The following is a 7255-nucleotide window of genomic DNA, read 5'->3' on the forward strand; positions in this document are numbered from 1 at the left end:
AAGCCAGGATGCCGATCTTGCAATCATTAAAGGCAGTGTCGATGGGAATTATGACAAACTACAGTAAAGTTGGGACACTGTGTAAAATGTAAATAAAACAGAATACAATTATTTGCATATCCTTTTCAACCTATATTCAATTGAATACACGACAAAGACAAGATATTTAATGTTCAAACATTGTTTATATTTTGTTTGTTTGTTTGTTTTTGCAAACGTTCTCTCATTTTGAATGTGACGCCTGCAAAAACTGGGATGAAACTGGGTTGATTTGTGTTATGTCGGCAGACGTCGGCCCGATTACGACGTGAGGCTATCCAATTCCATGTTTCTTTCCTCCGAATGTTTCCATTCGAGCTTGGACCGCCACTGCATATTCCCCCTCCCATCTGAGCAAACTCTCTGTTCTGTATTCCAGGCAAGCCTTTCTGACTTCTCTTTTAATTTGCCATCACAAACAAACACAAAGTCACTGGCTAAAGACAAGAATGTGACCGCAGTTAAAGAGCATCATGTGTTTCCACTTCCCCAAATGCTCTATTGGTTTCATTTCTAAATTAATCTATTATCACTTCAGAGATTATTGCATTAACTTCCATTCATTTCCTGGAGATTTAACCGACACTGAAACTTCAATCCTTAAAAAAAAAAAAAAAAACATGATTTATGTTGCTTTGCTTTTGTTTCTCTAAGGGAGGTGAATTCTCTCCATGTTATTCTCTAAAGATAAGAGTGCAAAGATTTAAAAATGCCTCTTAATACAATACATCTTCAACCCCTTTATAAACGATAAGTGCCATTTGTTTATTTAGCAGTTATGCCGCAGTTTAGCCACTAAATATATCTCCGAATGCGTCATCGGCGTTTTGAATCGAGCGCCTTCCCGTCTTCGGCTGTGGTCGGCTGTGACGTAACAGGAGGCAATCCCTCCGTTCATTTGCTTTTGGAAGCCGCGCATCTGTGACTGCCTCGCAAATACGTGACATTTTCAAACAGGTGTGTTTTCGGAAACTTTTAACAGAAAGTATCGGATACACGGGCAGAGTTCGAGCCAGGTTGAAAACAGATGCGGTGCGAGTGAGTTTCCCTTCAAAACTCGTGTCTTTAACCCAGACACTGGTTGCCATGGAAATGGATGCAGGAAGAAGAGGAGGACTTCTTTGTATGTGCTACGACTCTACATGGGCTGTTTGTGCACTTAGCAGTAGAAATGAATTAAAAGCGTAGTGGGGATAAGCGGTACAGAAAATGGATGGATGGATGCAGTTACAGTTTAAACCAAATCGCCGCGTCGTTTATGACTGAGGTTTCCATTACCGACAGTAAGCCTTTGATTCACCCAGTCGCGACTACCTTTCAACATTTGCCGCGCAGCTGTTAAGTAGTCGCTAGCCACCGTCAAAGTCAGTCTCCGACCTCCTGATCGACCCCATACGAAACCCATCCCACCCTGACCTTCAAAAAGATTGGAGCAAATGCAACACGAACACCTGATACTTGAAAGCGAATTGCACACACAAAATACACACGCAGAGTTGAAAGAAGATACAAAATGCGGGTAATTGTATGCATCACATTTTGGGGACAGAGCTCTGTTTCCATCGTCATTGATGGGGACCTCTTGCAGGATGGGCACCAAAATGTCATGAACGGAACAGAGGCTAGGACCCAAAAATGCAAGACTCCAAAACAAATGGACAGTTTCCAAAAAGAGAGGTTTAATAGACGGGCATAGGTCGGTACACGGGCAGGCAATCCAAGAAGGGCAACAGTATCCAAGAACATGAGGCAAAGAGGCAAGGTCGATAATCGGAACAGGGTCAAAGTCTTACTGTGAGTCTGTGACAAGGAATGTTGGAACGTGACGACAAGGTACAACGAACTGGCAACGAGTGGGAATGAGACACGAGGTTAAATACAATCTGTAATTAGGTATGAACGAGGCACAGGTGGTGAAGATGCTCACAGGAGCAGGTGTGTGAGCAACGAGAGAGGGGAAGACAAAACCTGGAACACACACGCACACACACACACACACACACATGACACAAAAAGCAGTTCTGAACGTCCCGAACCGAGTGTCGATTATAAAAAACACCTGTGCCATTTTGAACATGTCATTCACTGCTCTATAACAGTGGTCCCCAACCACCCGTACCAGCTTACATATGTTCATGAAACCTTATTACAGCCAGGAAAAGGAAAAGGAAAATGTGATTTGAATAGTGTGAAAGTGAAGTCCAAGTTATTGAAGAGGGTTGGCCTCTTATTTCAGCAACTGCGTGCATGTGCAAGAGGCCTGTGGGCATGCTTCCACCAGCCCCCTCACCAGGGCCCCCAAAGTGGAGGGGAAAAAAGAGACCAAAGAAGGATGATTCATGAAAATGAAAGAAAAAGCCCTCAGTGATCAAATAGTCACTTTAGGAATTATTTCATTTGCTCTGAGTCTTCCAAATGAAATCACTTACAAACCTGTTCAAAGATTGCTGTACCTATGCCGTGTTTACTCCTCGTTCGGCAAAACTATTATGAGCCAAAGCAGCCGCAGCAAACGCGGACGCCACCGTCTTATCTAGCCACTCCCGCTAACTGTCAATCATAAATGGAACACTGCTGTTTGATTTTTGCTTGCCTGAGCGAGGCAGGGACTCGGAGTAGGGCAAAGGAGCGTGTGTTAAAGCGGAACGTCTACCTTCTGCCGCGGAGCTTTGGTTTAGCGGACAACAATTTTGCTGTTTTTTTTTGGGGGGGGGGGTTTTGAGCAAGTTTACAATCGACAGTATCTGCTCGTTGTCTCCGTTAAAGAGACACGACACTCCAATCAATACCATACCGTGCATGGTAATGTCCCACGAAAATGAAAAAGATCATTTTATGATATTTTGGCTTGTAACATAGCAACGGGGTCTTGCGTGGTGAGCGTGCATACAGGCCACGGCGGCGGAGTACATTACTCACCGTTTTCCTTGTGACAACAGTACCTGCTAATTCCAGCTCCTTTTGAAGCTCTCCACAGGTGGCCCTTGGCTCTTGGACAACTCTTCTGATTATTCTTTGCACTCCTCTGCCAGAAATCTTGCGAGGAGCTTCTGATCGAGGCAAATTTATGCCGGTACGGTTGGCTTTCCGCTTACGTATTACGGCACGTTAATATTTTGTATCTGGTTGAGGGTAAAAGCCCAGATATGGCCTTCTGTTGCAATTTTTGCATCTGGGATTTGCCACTCACTGACCTATAAATAATGTTAACACGGATATACCCACCAGTAGGTCAGAATCACACGTACACACATATACACGTTCAAATGTACACACTCTAGAGGAACATCATGTGCTGTATATACATAGACACACACACACACACACACACAATCCACACCATCACTCTTACCATGACGGGCATATTGTGTGTACGTTTACGGCAGGTTTTCCCGTATCCCACGACAACTCTCGAAGTTGCCCTTGTCCCTGGAAAGAGCGAATCTTCTCATGAATTTCATCTTCAGGTCCATGACATATAGCAAATAGATACAATCGACTTGTTAGTTTATGGACCACGAAGACCCCATACCTCCTTTCAACTCGTGTAGCATAATGCAACGCGTTTAGCTGATTTCTGAAATGTGAAAAGAGCATGTGATATCTGTATGACTATGTATGTTTGTAACTTGGTTCCAGGCATGTGCGGAAAGAGATGAAATATGGAGATGTGCGCATTTTTCAACGAGTGCAATCCATTCTCGGTGAAGTCAATGTCTCTTTGCAACAGAATCTGCAATATCTGTAGCTTCCTGAACTGCACATTCTTTCAATTGACAAATTGATTCGCTTGCATTTTGTGTCACTGTAAACATGAGGCGCCCTTCCAACATTGCGTGGCAAGGCCTGATGTGTGAAGTCAACCATAGCGGATTCTATACATAGTCGATGTGCATCAATACATTTTTTCTTTTCACCTTAGGCACACAGCCGCAATGTTTGGATTCTCTCAGCCTCTCTGTTGCTGTTGACAATCCCTATTTGCACATCTCTGTCTATGCGCCCCCTCTTTCCCTCCTACAGTCCCATTTTCCTCCTCGTCCCAGTTGCCCAGTCCTCTACTCCATGTTGTCTTTGAAAAGTGTAACCTACTTACAGCACAGCTGTCCGATGAATAATGGAGGACAGAGTTACTATCAGTGTTTCCATCAGCAGCAATCCTGCCTTTGTTCTCTTCTCTCACATTCCCTCAAGCCTTAGCTTAATGTTATTAGATTGTGTTCCTTCCTGATTTCAGCTCAACTCCCCTGTTTCTAGTGGTCCTTTTCCAGTGCAATAGGGCAAAAGAACAGTAAAATATGTATCCTTCAAACATAATAAGCGTTGTTGTGCCTCGAGACTTGAACGCGTCAAACTTCCTTACATTGTATGTGGCACCGCACCAATTACATTTGGAAAATCGGAGATGTTACAGTAAATTAAATGGGTCACCAATGTACAGTGTGAGGCACAGGTGTCCAACTCAAGGCCACGTCATTTGATGTGGCCCATGTAAGTTAGCCATGCCATCGGCGCTAACACAGGCGCATACCGTCACAGATGCTGCCTTTTGAACTTTGCGTCCATAACAGTCCGGATGGTTCTTTCCCTCTTTGGCCCGGAGGACACGACGTCCGCAATTTCCCAAAACAATTTGAAATGTGGACTTGTCAGACCACAGAACACCTTTCCACTTTGCGTCAGTCCATCCATTAAATATCTTGTCTTTGTCGTGTATTCAATTAAATCGAACATGATTTGCAAATCATGGCATTCTGTTTTGATTTATGTTTAACACAACGTTCCAACGTCATTGGAATTGGGGTCGTATATTCCACTCCAATATGTTGTATTTACTTGAACGCTTTCTGTGCCTGCATGCTATCACGTACTGTTAGTGAGCCGATCCCATTTTCTGGTTTGTCTGCGACGGTGTACTGCTGCGTCTTTCAAGCATCCGCTCCTTCATCCTCATGCTCACTGTTGCCAGCGCTTTTTGCTCACTTTCCCCAGTGGCGTCCAGAGATTTCATGTCCGCATCGATGAACAGCCATAGATGAATGTGATGTGTTTCCCCGTTCAATGGCCACATTTTAACCAGCAGGTAATCGATAAAGGGAGGCCTTGGAGCAAGAGCATTGATTGGGTTTTTGTTTCATTTAAAAAAGATTTGAGCCCGTACGTGTGTTTTTGTGTACTAGACATAAGACATGAAAGACAGCCGTGCTGATATGTACATGAACTGTAAATCACCAGTACAGGAGCATGGATAGGTTTACTGTATGTCGAGTGGCCAGATCAAGAGATACTGCGTGGAGATTGAATCAATATACGTTTGTACTTGTGTGTGTGTGCCTGCGTCCGTGCACGCCTCAATATATTAGAACATGGAGGGAAAAATAATTGATTTTAGTAGTTCAACTCGACGGTGGAACAGCGCACAACTGGTTAGCAAATCTGCCTGACAGTTCTGAGGACCCGGGTTCAAATACGGCCTCCCCTGTGTGGAGTTTGCATGCTCTCGCCATGCCTGGGTGGGTTTTTTCCGGGCACTGTGGTTTCCTCCCGCATCCCTAAAACATGCATGGTAGGTTAATTGAAGATTGTAAATTGCCCGTAGGTGTGAATGTGAGTGCGAATAGTTGTTTGTTTCTATGTGCCCCGCCTCTCACCCAGAATCAGATGGGATAGGCTCCGGCACGGAGGACAAGCGCTACGGAAAATGGAGGGATGATGAATCTGTATATGAGTTTCACTTTTTGAATTAGACTACTGACATAACTTTCTACGATATTCACATTGATTGAGATGGACCTGTATTAACAACACAAATTATAATACATTATGATCAACATTCAGAAATGTAAAACTAGTCTCTTAGTTAATGATATGTTAGTTCATGTACCAGTGTTTCGCAACCTTTATTGAGCCGAGGCGCATGTTTTACATTGGAAAAATCTCACGGACACACCACCGAACAAAAATGTATTCATGCAGAGCGATCCGTCGTTTGTCGAGGCGGTTGGGTACCAGACCACCCCCCACAATAGATGAAATCCGCAAAGTAGCGACCATATTTTTGTCATTATTAATATACGTACTTTAAAGCTGTATGAACTTCCCTACACTCGGATTAACCTCTACCATACTCTTATAAACACTTTCGATCTTACGCTCGAACAATGCTTTTCAAGTGTCATTTATGCAATGCTTCATAAGAATACGTATAGGTTATTGTGGAAGTGCACCACTAAATATACTGACATGCAGAGGCGGTATTCAAAACGTACCAGACTCTGAAACGTAGTTAAGTACAAAACTAAAAGTTATTTTTTACTGTCAGTTATATACAATAATCGATTGATAACTTAGTACGATGGGGGGGGAAACATGTTTTAGACCAAGAGCTCACGTTGACTCAGGATTTTATGCTTTCAAAATGCGATGCCATAGCTTGGCTAACATTGGGAAGTGAATAGCAAAAATTGCTAAATAAAAGAATTATATATATATATATATATATATATTAGTTGTATATATATATATATATATACACCTAAACTTTGTGGTTTTTTTTCAGATTAGACGGAGAATTTTGGAAACGCCAGAAGCTGGTAGCTTTTAGCCTGGCACAAAGCACAACATCTTCGCCACAAATAATTCTTAAAGCTGAGAAGGTCAAACAATTAACCGAATTAAGGTCATGGATAGGGAATATCTTGCTTCTCAAATCTGTGACATTATTGTTAATGCTCCCTGGTTCATATTGCGCCTTGTTAAGTCCCCAAGACCAATCAGTCAGTCAAAATGTCGACCGCGGTTGAACTTCACCTCTCTCTTTTTAAGTCTTCTTTAAATCGTGAGGTAATTTGCGGAAGTCGAAAAAGGTAACAGGCCTCTTTTGACAAAGTTGACTGCTTATAAGCAGTAGATACAAGCAGTATAGTTTAAAATGTAGGGCTGGGGTGTTGCTAGAAAAGTCATCAGAAAATGAAATACTCAAGTAGAGTAGTTCGAAGTAAGTGTAATTTGTGACTTCAACAACTACCTATTTCAGCAAAACGTATTTGTTGACAGTAGGCAGAGGTAGATAGGTGGCGCTCGTGTACACAACACAGAGAGAGGGGGAGAGAGAGAGAGGAGAGAGAGAGAGAGAGAGAGAGAGAGAGAGAGAGAGAGAGAGAGAGAGAGAGAGAGAGAGGGAGGGGGGGGGGGGGTGCAACGGGTCCAGGCCGGA

The sequence above is a fragment of the Phycodurus eques genome, chromosome 16 (genome assembly GCF_024500275.1).
Source record: "Phycodurus eques isolate BA_2022a chromosome 16, UOR_Pequ_1.1, whole genome shotgun sequence".
Taxonomy (NCBI): domain Eukaryota; kingdom Metazoa; phylum Chordata; class Actinopteri; order Syngnathiformes; family Syngnathidae; genus Phycodurus; species Phycodurus eques.